The sequence below is a fragment of the Pygocentrus nattereri genome, chromosome 17 (genome assembly GCF_015220715.1).
Source record: "Pygocentrus nattereri isolate fPygNat1 chromosome 17, fPygNat1.pri, whole genome shotgun sequence".
Classification (NCBI taxonomy): domain Eukaryota; kingdom Metazoa; phylum Chordata; class Actinopteri; order Characiformes; family Serrasalmidae; genus Pygocentrus; species Pygocentrus nattereri.
In genome coordinates this window covers 38550493-38565849 of record NC_051227.1, presented here as the reverse complement: position 1 = coordinate 38565849, position 15357 = coordinate 38550493, and the positions used below count along the sequence as shown (strand labels likewise).

Below are 15357 nucleotides of genomic sequence, written 5' to 3'. Positions count from 1 at the left end.
TGAAATTTCCCCGTTGTGGGACTAATAAGGGTCACTTAAATAAATAAGTTAAATTAAAATAAAGAGTTCAGAAAATAAATTAGGACTAGTACATAGAACCTCATAAGCGTAAAAAGCTGACTTGGACCTGCACTGAGCCTACAAACAGCATCCAGAGGCTTGCTTTTGTCTTTATCGACGCTGTATGACTTACTGTTAACCATAAAAAATACGTAGAATAGTACTTTTAGTGAGTACTTTTGTTCTCTTGTTGCAAGAAATGTGTGTAAATTTGATTAGGCAACAGCTTTAAGAAAATCTTGGCTACAGGGTATTTTTGATACTAGCCAGGGGTCTGCGATGTCTTGGTGTTCTCGTGGCGATAGGAACCAGGTGATGTCTAAAGACTACTTTAGCTATTTCTCAAAATACTCAAACAAACTGCATCATACTGTGGGATGGAACCTGCTCAGGATCTGACCGCAAAGCGCTCCAGGGGGTGGTGAAAACTGTCCAATGCATCACAGGTACCCAGTCACCCACCATTGAGAGCTTTTACCTTGAGCACTGCCTGGGCAGGGCGAGGAACATCATCGAGGACATATCTCATCCAACCATGGATGTTTTATCCTCCTCCTATCTGGCAGGTGTTACAGGAGCCTCTGCTGTCTCACCAGCAGGTTCAGGAAGAGCTTTTTCCCCTCAGGCTCTGTCCCTGCTGTAACCACATCTTTGTATTCATGCACTGCTACTGTACTTTATGTCCTAGTATTATTGCAAAATTCATATTTTGTGCAGTTTATTACAGCACTACACACACACACACACACACACACACACACACACACACACACACACACACACACACACACACACACACACAGTATCTCACAAAATTGAGTGCACCCCTCACAGTTCTGCAAAGATTTGATATCTTTTCATGGAACAACACTATATAAATTAAACTTTAATATAACTGAATGAATTGAGAACCATTGGTCACTGTGTTTTGCACACTGTGAAATTAGACCTCTGCATTTAAGCCATCTGTACAGTGAAACACCCACATACATGCACACACACTAGGGGGTGCAGTGGGCAGCCCTATCCATGGCACCCATGGAGCAGTTGGGGGTAGGTGTCTTGCTCAAGGACACCTCAGTCATGGACTGTCAGCACTGGGGATCGAACCAGCGACCTTCCGGTCACAGGGCTGGTTCCCTAACCTCCAGCCCACGACTGCCCCAAAGTAGTCAGCGTACAGCTTGTGTAGCTGTATAGATTCACAGTCCTCTGAAAAGAACTCAACACACAACTATTAATGTCTATATATTTGCCAACACAAGTGAGTCCACCCCACAGTGAACGTGTCCAAATTGGGCTCAAAGTGTCAATATTTTGTGTGACCACCATTATTATCCAGCACTGCCTGAACCCTCGTGGGCATGGAATTCACCAGAGCTACACAGGTTGCTACTGGAATCCTCTTCCACTCCTCCATGGTGACGTCACAGAGCTGGTGGATGTTAGACACCTTGCGCTCCTCCTCCTTCCTCTTGAGGGTGCCCCACAGGTGCTCAATTGGGTTTAGATCTGAAGACATACTCAGCCAGTCTATCACCTTTACCTTCAGCAAGGCATCTTGGAGGTGTGTTTGAGGTTGTTATTGAGTTGGAAAACAGTTTCCCGAAGGGAGGAGATCATGCTCTGCTTCAGAACGTCACAGTAGATTTTGGAATTCATGTTTCCCTCAATCAGACCATGATGCTACCACGACCATGCTTGACTGAAGGCAAGAGATAGTTGTCTTAGTACTCCTTACCAAGGCACTGCCACACATGCTGGACACCATCTGAGCCAGACCAGTTTATCTTTCTCTTGTCAGACCACAGGATATGGCTCCAGTATTCCATGTTCTTGGACTGCTTGTCTTCAGCAAATTGTTTGCGTGCTTTCTTGTGTGTCATCTTCATAAGAGGCATAGTGTGGCGTATGGTTTGAACACTGACAGGCCTCTTCTTCAACCTCTGTGGCAATGCTGGCAGAACTCACGCATCTATTTTTTTGAAGCCAACCTCTACATTTGATGCAGAGCATGTGGACTCAACTTCTTTGGTCGACCCTGGCAAGGCCTGTTCTGAGTGGAACTTGTCCTGGAAAACTGCTGTATGGCCACCGTGCTATAGCTCAGTTTCAGGGTATTAGTAATCTTCTAGCCTATATATAGCCTAGGCCATCTTTGTGGTGAGCAACAATTCTATTTCTCACATCCTCAGAGAGTTCTTTGCCATGAGGTGCCGTGTTGAATATCCAGTGGCCAGTGTGAGTGAATTGTACCAAAAACACCAAATTTAACAGCCCTGCTCCCCATTCACACCTGGAACCCTGGAACTCTAATGAGTCACATGACGCCAGGGAGGGACATCGACACAATTGGGCACAATTCGGACATGTTAACTGTGGGGTGGACTCACTTGTGTTGCCAGATATATAGACATTAATGGTTGTGTGTTGAGTTATTTTCAGAGGACAATAAATCTATATTTCTATACAAGCTGACTACTTACACTGACTACTATAAGTTATATCCAAGTTTCATTTCTATAGTGTTGTCCCATGAAAAGATATAATATTTGCAAAAATATGAAGGATGTACTCACTTTGTGAGAATTTGTGAGATACTATATATATATATATATATGTGTGTGTGTGTGTGTATACTGTATATATTTATATTTGCAATGTCTATATTTTTTACCACTTTATCATCTAAAAAAACTTTTTATCTTAATTGTAACCACAGCATTGCTTACAATACTTTCCTGCACTTTATATGTAAATAATACTGTATTTTGCAGAAGCTAACTGCACTTAATTGGCTCTGTATCTGTACTTTGCACATTGGCATTAAAATCGATCTAATCTAATCAATAAAAACTTATTTTGAGAATGTAGAATAAACAGACATTCACGTTCAGGTTATTAACACAGGCCTACTTATGGTCACCTTCATCTCTTCAACTCGCCGTTGTTTGGAAGGCATGTTTAAATCTCTCTCATGACTGCTTTTTTTCATTCTATCTGTTCCTGGCAGGTCCTCGAATACTTGGTTATCCATTCAACATGCCAGTACTGAAATACTGAAATAGCTATTCAGATACTTGATGTTTCATCACAGGAAGACACCTCAACACAATGACAGGTCTTTTACATTTTGAGTGTTTTTTCATGTTAGCGAGTAGGTATGTATATTATACGGCGCCACTTTGAAACACTAGTGAATGTGAGCACAGTGTCAAAGATTAAGATTAAGAGATACTTTTTTGATCCCACAACTGGGGAAACTCCACCTCCGCATTTAACCCATCCGTGACGTGAAACACCACATACACACTAGTGAACACACACACTAGGGGGCAGTGAGCACACTTGCCCGGAGCGGTGGGCAGCCCTATCCACGGCGCCCGGGGAGCAGTTGGGGGTTAGGCGTCCTGCTCAAGGACACCTCAGTCATGGACTGTCGGCAACCTTCCGGTCACAGGTCCAGCTAACCTCCAGCCCACGACTGCCCCCAAGAAAGTCAACCAGGTCCCACCGAGATTTGAACTCAGATCGCTGGATTCAGAGTCCAGAGCGCTGACCATTACACCATGGAACCACTAAAGACGTGTTGGTACGGATGTGAGTGAAAAGGCAGATGTAGCATGCCTTATTTCTAGCTAGGCTAACTACTCTAGCTGATGTTAGGCAGGTCCAGAGACGGTGAAAGTATGTTTCTCTGACAAACCAACACATCGCCTACTGGGGAGAAAATACCTCGTGTAAGATGGGCATCAGTATCAGTGTTGTGCCAGTTAGCTTAGCTGTAGCTGTATGGCAGCCTGTGTTACTCATCCAACACAAAAATGACCAACTCCTCTTGGCCATTTTTGAATCATTACTGAAGAAAACAGCATAGCTTACTGTTCTAAGCTGGTTTATGCTCGTCAAGTGCTGGTTTAGCTGGTCACTCAGCTTGGTCATGGCTTGTTTACCAGCATGCCACCATCCAGAGCATGAAAACATGAAATGTTTTGGCTTAGTTAGTGACCGGGCATGTTGGGCTGTACTGTTTTTTCTAGCAGAGTAAGTAAGCATGCTTTCAAATGCGTTCTTCTGCTTGGCTTTATTCTCCTCCCAACAGCAGTTCTACCACCTAAAGGAGTAAGCCTCCAGCTCCAGTCCTGCCGTCCAGCAGATCCTTTTATGTTATCCACTTTTCTCATATTTTCCTGTCCTATATCTTACGGAATATCAAAATTAGTCAGAATGTATGAACCTATTACCCAACAGAGTGAATATGAGAGTGAAAACTTTGTGGGACAGCAAATATGAAGCTGAGAGTTTCCCTACAGACCTCATTAGGTGGGCCTCAATTTTACACAATGGAAAAAAGTAAATGAAATGATTAGTCGTAATGTTCATGTTTGTTTTTTTGGTGATAACCATAAAAAATTGATAATTAGTAACATTCACAATGACATAGTCAGGGCTTTAGCCAGTGGAGGACTGAACAGCAACTGATGTAATGAGTAATGTGTCAGGACTTGGGCCGCTGCCTGCTGAATGCCATGAGTTAAAAGACAGGTGTGCAGCAGCTGACCTCCTACATGCATTCTCTTGCTCTCTCTGCCCCCCTCCCATCCCCGCCCTCCATCCCCCCCTCCCTCCATCTCCCCTCATTCGGAGTTGTGAAACAGTAGGTTGCCATGACATTCGCTCGACGTACAAGGGAAACAGTCTGGCCCTGTTCGGGCGTGGGTCCCTCCCTTTAGTGCACAGATTACTGGCCCCATTCTCTCTGCATTCCTCTAACAGTTGCTCTCAGTTTGCACCTCTTAGGAGGAGTGAGTTTCTTGCCTTATGATGGAGAAGAAATGATGGGTGTGGGCAGTCAGGTCCAACAGGGAATTTATAAAAGCGTTTGAATGGAGACATTTGGTCTTAGTGCTTTTCCTCTACGAGAAGCACGGCAATAATAAGAAAATTGTGACTTATTGGTGCACCGCTAACGGCACTGCCAACACCTTGTCTTACTTTGGATTTTCTCACTGTTACTTTTCAAAGTAATGGGTGTTTTATTAAAATAACAGCCGTTTGCTCATTCATTCCTCAGTATGAAGACTAGCTGTAGTTCAGTACTGCTCTTAACATGCCCTTACTCTTCTTGCCTCATGACGCAGTGCAAAGCACTCGCCTTGCCCAAGTGGCTCCTCACAGGACAAAGCTCATCATTTAGGAAACTAAGCAAACTTTGTTTTGCAAAATGTTTTCTGTTTAGTCTGAGCACAACATGTATAAACCTTGTAAATAAAGTCTTTGTCTAAGTTTTAGATGTAAAATATCGAGCATGGTGCACTACCCTTTTTACTTTTGTGTAGCATTTAAGATTAATATTAAGAGACCCTTATTAGTCCCACAAACGGGGAAATTTCACCTCTGCATTTAACCCACCTGTGAAGTGAAACACCACATACACACTAGTGAGCAAACACACACTAGGGGGCAGTGAGCACACTTGCCCAGAGCGGTGGGCAGCCCAATCCACAGCGCCCAGGGAGCAGTTGGGGGTTAGGTGTCTTGCTCAAGGACACCTCAGTCATGTGCTGTCGGCTCTGGGGATCAAACCGGGGGCTGGTTCCCTGACCTCCAGCCCACGACTGCCTGACTTAACTTGCTGACATCCCTCTGAAGTTGTGTTGTCATTCTGTAATAGGCAGCATGTGACTCTGGGTCTAAGCTGCTTTTCTCTATGACAAAAATAGATGCTGTTGTGGAAAACATCTGCCGTCGTACCCTGCAGTAAACAGTTCTATTCCAAAGCCAGTATTTTTTGCCGCACATGCACAATTATGGAGCTGAAATACATCTATTGCTACATGGGAGCTAACAATGCTGCACACTAAACCGACATCATATGAAAGGGTTAACCCTTCCTAACATCATAACATTGATAGCTTCACTAAAATGCCTCACAAAAATCAGCACGCTTCATCAGTTGAGGTAGTTTTAAAAGTTTGTGTTGCTGGTGTTGCTCTGTTTTAAAGTTTGATGGCAGACTTCACAGGGCATCAGTTTAGTGGGCAGAAGTGTTAGATTCTTGCATTTTCATACCACTTATGTAGCATTTTGACTGCTGAATGCTAATTTTTGTCATGGTGAAAATCCAAAGCTTTTAGTACAGACATGATGCCAACAACAGAATGATGCACAACTGCCCCGTTAGAAAGAGGACAGTGGATCACTGTTGGCCCACTAATGGTAAACTTGGGGGTCCATTGGCATTTTGCTCAACGTTTTCTGGACCTTGGCCCACCAGTGCTTAAGAAGAGCATTAGACAAAATGTTCCACTCACAGTCCAATTTACTCGTTTTCCCTTTCTTGCTTTCTTTAGTTACACATTGTAAATTAGTTTAGTACATGATTTTAATCCGGCACAGTGTCAGCAACAACATTTTCTATAAAATAATTTTATATTAGGACTAGTCTTTTTTTTTCTCAGGCGTTTGTAATATTTGTCTTAATTTATTTTCTAAAATAAAAATCTCTGTGGATTTAAAACCTGTTTAAAGAGATTAAAAACTAGTTAGAACTTAGTATGCAGGACTTTTTCTCAGGTGTTTGTAATATTTGTCTTAGTTTATTTTCTAAATTAAAAATCTCTGTGGATTTAAAACCTGTTTAAAGAGATTAAAAACTAGTTAGAACTTAGTATGCAGGACTTTTTCTCAGGTGTTTGTAATATTTGTCTTAGTTTATTTTCTAAATTAAAAATCTCTGTGGATTTAAAACCTGTTTAAAGAGATTAAAAACTAGTTAGAACTTAGTATGCAGGACTTTTTCTCAGGTGTTTGTAATATTTGTCTTAGTTTATTTTCTAAATTAAAAATCTCTGTGGATTTAAAACCTGTTTAAAGAGATTAAACACTAGTTAGAACTTAGTATGCAGGACAGTAACCTGGGTGGTCGCAGGATGGACCAACAATAACAAATATTCAGTGGGTTGCCGACCTTATCAAGCCAGCAGATCGATATATGATTGCGATCTGGGTGGAGGTCTACTAGCAAGCTACCAGAGTAGAAGTTGCATCAGCAGTCACATAGAACAGATGGTGTAATTTGCTAGATATGTTGTAATTTGAACATAGCAAACTGAGCGTTAGTTTTGAAATCTTGCCCTGGCTTATAAACAGCCGTGTCCACCAATTTCTTCAGGTTTGGAAAGAACATTCTGTCAGATTGCATTGATTTCAAAGCAAGTGTAAATTGATGACTCAGTCCTTTGCTTATCTTACAAAGTTACTTAAGCTGTCATGATAATGGAGCATCCCTTAAGATGATGCCTTTGATTACCCCAAGGGAAATGGTGGGGGCAAGTTAAAAATGTTTATAGAAACAGAGGTTTTCCCATAAAATGACTGATGATGATTCACATAATCCCATCTTATTGCTCATTGACGAAACCCTGTGGTTACAAAAATGGTAACAGCAGTTCAGGTTGTGTTGAGGGCTATACTCAGATGTTCTGGTAAAGCCCTTACACTGAGTCTTATTGGAAAGACAGCAACAATCTCTAAATGATAAAACACTATTAAACACCTTGATGGGTGAGACAATGAATTCTATCTATTTCCAGTCTAATACATGCAACTAAATGTATATGAGGCTGCCCCCCCCACCTAGAGGTTTTATCGCAATCTGGGCACTGTCTGTCCCACTGTGTGTGTTTTTGGGTGCTCATTATTGTTAAAAGTCAATAAATAGTTATTAAGAAAAACAATAATAAAAATGGCATGTTGAAAAAACGTATGTCCCCAAACTTTTGATGGGCACGAGTGGCAGAAAGATAGGCCTTCCTCTGTCTGCGTGAACACATTGGCAGCATCCAGTTCCAGTTCATTAGCAAGTTCATTTCCACAGTCATTACGCTGGCCTGCGGTGTTGCGGCCCCAACAAAGCGGCGTGTCTGCTGTGAGCTTTGCAGACCAATTGGGTGTCAGTAATTGGCCATCTGACCTCTCATTCTTGAATGCCTGCGCCAATTGGAATAAATAGACCACCTGCTGCTTATCAGCTGACTTGAACCAAAACACAAGCAGGTTCTTCCGAGCTGGAATCTGTTTTGGTCCACATATGCAAGGAGGAAAAACCCTGTTTTCCCATATGCGACCAGAAAAGTATGCAAGCCTTTTTGTGCCAAAAAAAAAACAAAATTCAAACTTCTTCTCCAAGAAATAAAAGCATGAAGATCAGCTATCACTTCAGCTTAAATCTGATCAAAAGGCCGAGTGCACTTTGATCATGCGAAGAATGTCTGATTTAATCTCAGTTGGGCAGCCAGACCTTTTTTAATTGATAATTAGGTGTCTTGACCTCTATAATTTGAGGTCAACAACATCATAACATTCCTATAAGAGACTTCTAGTCCACATATTTGAACTGCACATGCTTTTCCAGCTCTCCAGGTCATGTTTGTCATGCTGACTCTGGTATGAAGAAAAAAATACCATTACTTGTCCTTCTATGGGAGAAGTAATATGAAAAAGAAGTAAGAAAGTAAACTTTGCGTTTTGGTTTTGACACGTATTCTGCTTTTCACGAAGAAAAACCAAAGCCGAAGTGAAGCTTGAGTTTTCTTTCATCTGTTAGCTTTTTCATTTTAGATTTGGTCGTGAAAAACCAGAATAACGACTAAAATGGGCGTTTTCACTTTACTTTTTGTCACAAACGGCTCGTGCTCATGTGAAAAATGAGATTGCAAACGAAGGCATTTCACTTCATTTTAAATTTTGGCAGGATATTTGCGCAGATGTTTGTGGAAAGAAACGGCAAAACGAGGTTTGCTTTTACATTTTATTGTTTTCATTTTCATTCCTTCTTGGCTGGATTTGCCTCCCATGCTCCTTCATGTTTTCCATCCATCCATCCATCCATTTTCTAAGCCGCTTCTCCGTCAGGGTCGCGGGGGGGAGCTGGAGCCTATCCCAGCAGTCTTCGGGCGGAAGGCAGGATACACCCTGGACAGGTCGCCAGTCCATCGCAGGGCAGACAGACAGACACAGACAGTCACTCACACCCAGGGGCAGTTTAGCATGTCCAATTGACCTGACTGCATGTCTTTGGACTGTGGGAGGAAACCGGAGAACCCGGAGGAAACCCACGCAGACACGGGGAGAACATGCAAACTCCACACAGAGAGGACCCCGGCCACCCTGCCAGGGAATCAAACCCAGGCCCTCCTTGCTGTGAGGCGACAGCGCTACCCACCACGCCACCGTGCCACCCTCCTTCATGTTTTATCTTTAATCATCTGGAAAAAAGAACATGAAATCGTATTGATGTAGCTCTCTGTAAGCTTTCAGGTGCTTTAGTTCGATTTTCTTCTTTAAAGCACACGAGATTTTCACTCAGTAAAAACAGGGTGGCATTTAGCTTTTCTATTCTGTTTTGGGATTTTGAAATTTCTATTCAATACAAAGCTTATCATACATCAAATATGCTGCCTGTGAAAGAAGCAGCTTGTAACATGCTTTCCTCTTTAGTCTGTGCGATAGTTCTGAACGCAGTTCTGACATCTGACTGTATTTCACTGGTTTGAAAGTGATATTTATTCTGTACAACCTGTGCAGTCTGCTTTCAATTTACAAAACCAACACGTTCATAAAGGGACTCCTCTAATGGGCAGAATTTATACTGTTCCTCTCAACACACTCTGTCATGCCCAAGTGGAGGCATTACATACTGTGTGCATGACGTAATGCGCTCAACATCTTTGCTCTGTGAGGAATTTTGCTCGTGTAATATGAATAACATTTAATGATAAGTGGACAATGGAGTACTGTATATTCCTCACTGGTGAACATGAGTTGCGACGAATGCATGTAAAGAGTCAAATGAAGAGTGAAAGAGGTTAGGTCAGTTGTCAGCACCTGTAAAGCTGTTGTTCTTATTCCACAAGTTAAAAGCTTTGTGTAATTAGTGACCTTGGACTAGGCTTAGCTGCCTGTGTTAGCCAGGTTGTTTGGACAGCTTTAAAAACATCTGTGATTATAGAGTTTTAAGGTGTTTGCCATGTGTCGAAGTTGAGCCTCGGTGAAGGCACTTCTGTTTGCCTAGGCCGGCACTGCACTCCCTACAGATGTCGGAATTATTGAGTAGTTTGTCAGACAATACACGTGAAAATGACTGTTTATGACCTCCTACCTTTGATGTTTTAGGTTCTAACAGCAAGCAACCTGACCACTAATTATTAGGTCTACTTGGCCTACATCAAGAGACACTGCAGCTTCAGCACAACTAAGTAGTTCCATGGTCCAGTAGTGTTGGGAAATGTTTCATCAAGGACAGTGATTTTCAGGGGTATCGTTGACTGTCTCGCGACCCTGAGGGAGAAGCAGCTTAGAAAGTGTGTGTGTGTGTGTGTGTGTGTGTGTGTGTGTGTGTGTGTGTGTGTGTGTGTGTGTGTGGACAGTATAAGTGTATTTCTTTCTAAGCTTATGTGTTGCTTTTTAGGTCTGTCCTTCTTATTTTCATAGAAACACCGTCTGTATTTCTTTTTTTAATTATTATTTCACTTGCTAGCCCAGTCTCCACACTGCACACTGTAATGCTACTAAGCTGTGAGGGTGAAAGCGAGAATAAGCTTCTTCTAAGAGATTTAAAGTCAGACATCTTTTTGAAGTACTACTAATGCAACTCAATAGGCAGCTCAACACGCTTGGAGGAGAATGCTAACTGCCAGTTCTGTTATGGGATAACTAACTAACACTAACTTCCAGTTTGGTTATGGCCAGCGCTTGAACTATTGCCCTACTCAGGAGTTCCCATAAAAAGGTCCATGTTTCAGACATGTTTTCCAAAGTGTTGCTGAATGATCCAGTGAAAAATACCATGTGGACTAATCTATTAGCCAAAGGGAACTATGGCTTCCACAAAGGGAAATGTTATTTCACCTACCATCTTTATACAGTTAAACTATATATAATATACAGTTATATATAATATACAGTTTATATATATATATATATATATATATATATATATATATATATATATATATATATATATATATATATATTTACTGTTGGAAGAAAACCTTGCATCTCCATTTGTGGCATTTTTCAGTTTTTGACATAATCTGAAAGTACCTGTTACTCTTTACATTATTTGTAAATTTTATGATGAATGGCCTAAAAGAAATGACCCAAAATGACATGGGAAAAATTCTGGTTCCATTGACTTACATTGAAAGTAAAGTATGTTTTTTCTCCTGTAAAGTTACTATTTTGGAGAGATTTTGGAGAGAAAACAAGGTTTTCTTCCGACAGTAGCGATATATATATGCATTTAAATTTAAATGTATGCATTTTTGTTTTTCCATTTCTCATATTTCAGGAGGATTTTTTCCTCGAGGCCTTATGGCTGTCATGATCTCAAATAGGCAATATAGTAGGAATTGATGTAATGTAGATCTAACCAACTAAAAGAAGCAGGTCTTCAAGTTCAACAGTAAACGTCTATGTACAGGTCCAGCAAATCTATAGGGTGAACGTGCTGAGAGAATGTGTGGAGCAGTGTTACAATGCTTTATTATGTGCAGCCTGAAAGGCCTTTCTGAGCTGTGAATAAAAGGAAAAAAATGCTCTGAACACGGTATAGGGATCAGGCAGAATCACTCCCCTGAGAACCCAATTAGGAGATGATGGATGGTAGACCTAAATGAAAACAGCAACCCTCTTATTTTCTGCAGCGCGCAGGCTGAAATGTCACTGGTCAACACAGTCATGCTGGCTGCAGTGTTGTTCTGCCCTCGATTAATGATTCGCTTCTGTCATGTTGGAGTGAAAGCTTTAAAATTCCCCTTCAGTGCTGCCTGACAAGCATCTAGACCCTCAGAGTTCAGGCAAGGAACTCCTTCCAATGAGTCCATCTGTGGCTGCTTAGATATTTGTTATCTGGCTGAATTTGAAGAATCCTGTTTTTTAACAGGTGGTTTCATGTTCCTTCTTTCTGGGCTGAACACTTCAAACGTGGCTGAGCTCAGAGTGTGACTAACCTACTTGATTGAACATGTACCAAGAAAGTTCAGGAGAAGTATTCTTACTGTTTTGTAGAAATGTCTAGGTTTACCACGAAATACCTTTTAAAATGTTAGCATTGCTAATAGTGTACCAGAGAACTTGTAGAGAGGAGAATTACGCTCTGCTATGTTTTCCAGTTTTCTCAAACACTAGAGGGCGCTCCCGAATGCGTCGATATGGAGCATTTAGATTAGATTAAGTGACCCTTATTAGTCCCACAACGGGGAAATTTCACCTCCGCATTTAACCCATCCGTGAAGTGAAACACCACATACACACTAGTGAATACACACACTAGGGGGCAGTGAGCACACTTGCCCGGAGCGGTGGGCAGCCCAATCCGCAGCGCCCGGGGAGCAATTGGGGGTCAGGTGTCTTGCTCAAGGACACCTCATCCATGTGCTGTCGAGGCTGGTTCCCTAACCTCCAGCCCACAACTGCCCCAAAGCATTTGAGCAAAATCATGGTTTATAAATGCTTAACATTTTTAATGTAAAAGAATACGATCATATCCTGAATATCATAAAAAATGTAACACCGCTGTTATATTGTTTGGGCTTTGAAACTCGAGCTATAGGAGTTTAAAACAGCACCTAATGTATATCCATGACGTCAGTGAGCGTGAACAGCCAATGAGCTGCTCCGCTTGTCAATCAGTCATCACGCTCTAGCAGTAATGCCCAACTTCTGCTGCCCAAAACCCGTTTGCTGTAGACAAAGGGAAACATATCAGTAAAACTTCTTTGCTTTTTTAGTGAAATACATCCTTTTATTTTCTAAAATTAAAGAAACGTTCTGGGGAAGTGATTAGAAACTATTTTAACTTCTCATTTTTAGCCGTCGCGCTCCATGCACTCCCATTCATTGAGGACCCCCTCGTGGACGCCCTCTGCTGACTAGTAGTTGTTTTTTTGATATAACGGGGGAAATAGGAAGCGGCCAGTCTCCTCATAAACCGGCTCTGACTGTACATTAACCAGTAAGCATTATAGATACAAATGAGATCATGCTAACTGGCACCATTAGCTTTCATTCTTTTATTGATAACCACATAAACATTTCTGCATTTAATATTTAAGGTTAAGAATAAAAAGTTGTCTTTATAGCACTCAGACTTACACCGGTCAGGCATAACATCCTGACCACCTCCTTGTTTCTACGCTCACTGTCCACCTTATCAGCTCCACTTACTGTAGAGCTGCACTCTGTAGTTCTACAGTTACAGACTGTAGTCCATCTGTTTCTCTGATACTCTGTTACCCTGTTCTTCAGTGGTCAGGACCCCCATGGACCCTCACAGAGCAGGTATATTTGGGTGGTGGGTCATTCTCAGCACTGCAGAAACACTGATGTGGTGGTGGCGGTGCGTTAGTGTGTGTTGCGCTGGTCTGAGTGGATCAGACACAGCAGTGCGCACCTACATAGTAAGTGGAGTTGATAAAATGGACAATGAGCGTAGAAACTAGGAGGTGGTCAGAACGTTATGTCTGATCGGTGTATTCAGCTACATTTAGCATAGCACTGCAGTTAAATTACAAAAGGACAGCGTTTGATGTTTTTTTTGAGAGGGAGAGAACGCAGCTAAGCGTTAGCCCCATGGTTTGAAGATTATAACTTCAAGTCTCACTTTCTCTGGGTGGGACAGAGGGCCCCACTGTATAATGGGAGAAACCGAGCTACTGAAAACTGGAGAAAGTGGGAATAATTTGAGCCACAGTGCTTCGCTCAGTTAGACTAATCACATGGAATATTGCTAACATCTTGGAAACGATACTTTCAACCTGTCACATTTCTCCATAATTGAGCACACGTGCCTGTCGAGGTCAGACGACAGAGCCTTTATATGCACGCAGAGCGGTGATAATGGCAAGATCATAACTCGATTCTCACAAGGCATCATATGTGATTCACTTTCATGGCTGTGTTATGTAATGGGTGTTCCATTGACTCACTGGATTGGCAGTAGAGCCCATTGGTGATTTCTACAGTGGAAATCTTCACTTTAGCTCAGACGAAAATACTGCGTGTGTGTCGTCACCTTCACTGGTCTGTGTTGAGGCGTATATTAATGACGGAATTTTCCATTGTGATTATACAAACTGTGTGAGCGACTGAACACCCGTGTCAGCAGTGTATGCACCTTAATGTAGCTTTACTTACTAGAGTATTTTTGATATTGCATTTATTGTAAAATGTCGTAAATGTCTATATATAAGGGTTTAAATTAGCGTGCATACATGAAGGAACGCTCCATCCTCTGATGTTAAAAAGAACTGCTGTTGTTGCATCTCCTGCCGTACCAGTACCAGTCTCTAGAGACAGGTTTTCATTTAAAGACTAGGAAAGGCTCCTTCTGATGAGGTGTTTTGAACATAAGAGGAACGTTTGAACGGCTGCTTTGGGGTGGATTTTTCAGACGGTTTTGATTTTTGTTTTCATTAGCTAGCGAATGCAGCAGCTAACGTTGATGCCATAAATATCCCTTTGCAGTTGTAACTGTAATAATTGTCTTCAAATCATCATCACAGTGGAAAGAATGGATGACCAGAACAGAAATGACTCAGACGAGGAAGACAAAAAGCTAGAAGCTGAAGTTAGCAAAGCTGCTACCTGGTTATCTAAATAGCTTACCTTGGTTGGCCTCTTTTCTCCGGCTGAAAGGGTAAAAACTTGTCTTTTCCATTTTCAGTCACTGTTTTGTTTATGATGTTGTTCAATGGCCATAGTACGCTAATGCTAGTTTGGCTATAATTATTAGCCTAGAGAACAGTGGCTAAGCTAGCTGTCAGGATTGACACCACAGGGATTCCCAGTGTTTCTCTGATTGGCAGAATGCATGCTGGGTATGTAGTGAGACAAAGTGTAGATAAAACCAAGGAGATGGTTGTTGACTTCCGAAGAGTGCGAGGTGACCACCCCCCACTGAACATCACTGGCTCTGCTGTGGAAATCGTCAGGAGCACCAAGTTCCTCGGTGTCCACATCACAGAGAACCTCACCTGGTCCCTCAACACCAACTCCATAGCCAAGAGAGCCCAGCAGCGCCTCTACTTTCTGCGGCGACTGAAAAAGGCTCATCTCCCCCCTCCCATCCTCACCATGTTCTACTGGGGGACTGTGGAGAGCATCCTGAGCAGCTGCATCATCACCTGGTTTGGGAATTGCACCGCCTCAGACCGCAAGACCCTACAGCGTATAGTGAGGACAGCTGAGAATATCATCGGGGTCTCTCTCCTTCATCATGGACATCACACCACA

The 15357-nt window shown here is 42.1% G+C and overlaps 1 non-coding gene across 1 annotated transcript; it reads right to left on the bottom strand.

The window, feature by feature from the left end:
* Positions 1-3565: 3565 nt before the first annotated feature.
* Positions 3566-3637, bottom strand: trnaq-cug. The gene has a single exon. It is a non-coding gene; the product is annotated as a tRNA-Gln (tRNA).
* Between the last annotated feature and the right edge of the window lie 11720 nt (positions 3638-15357).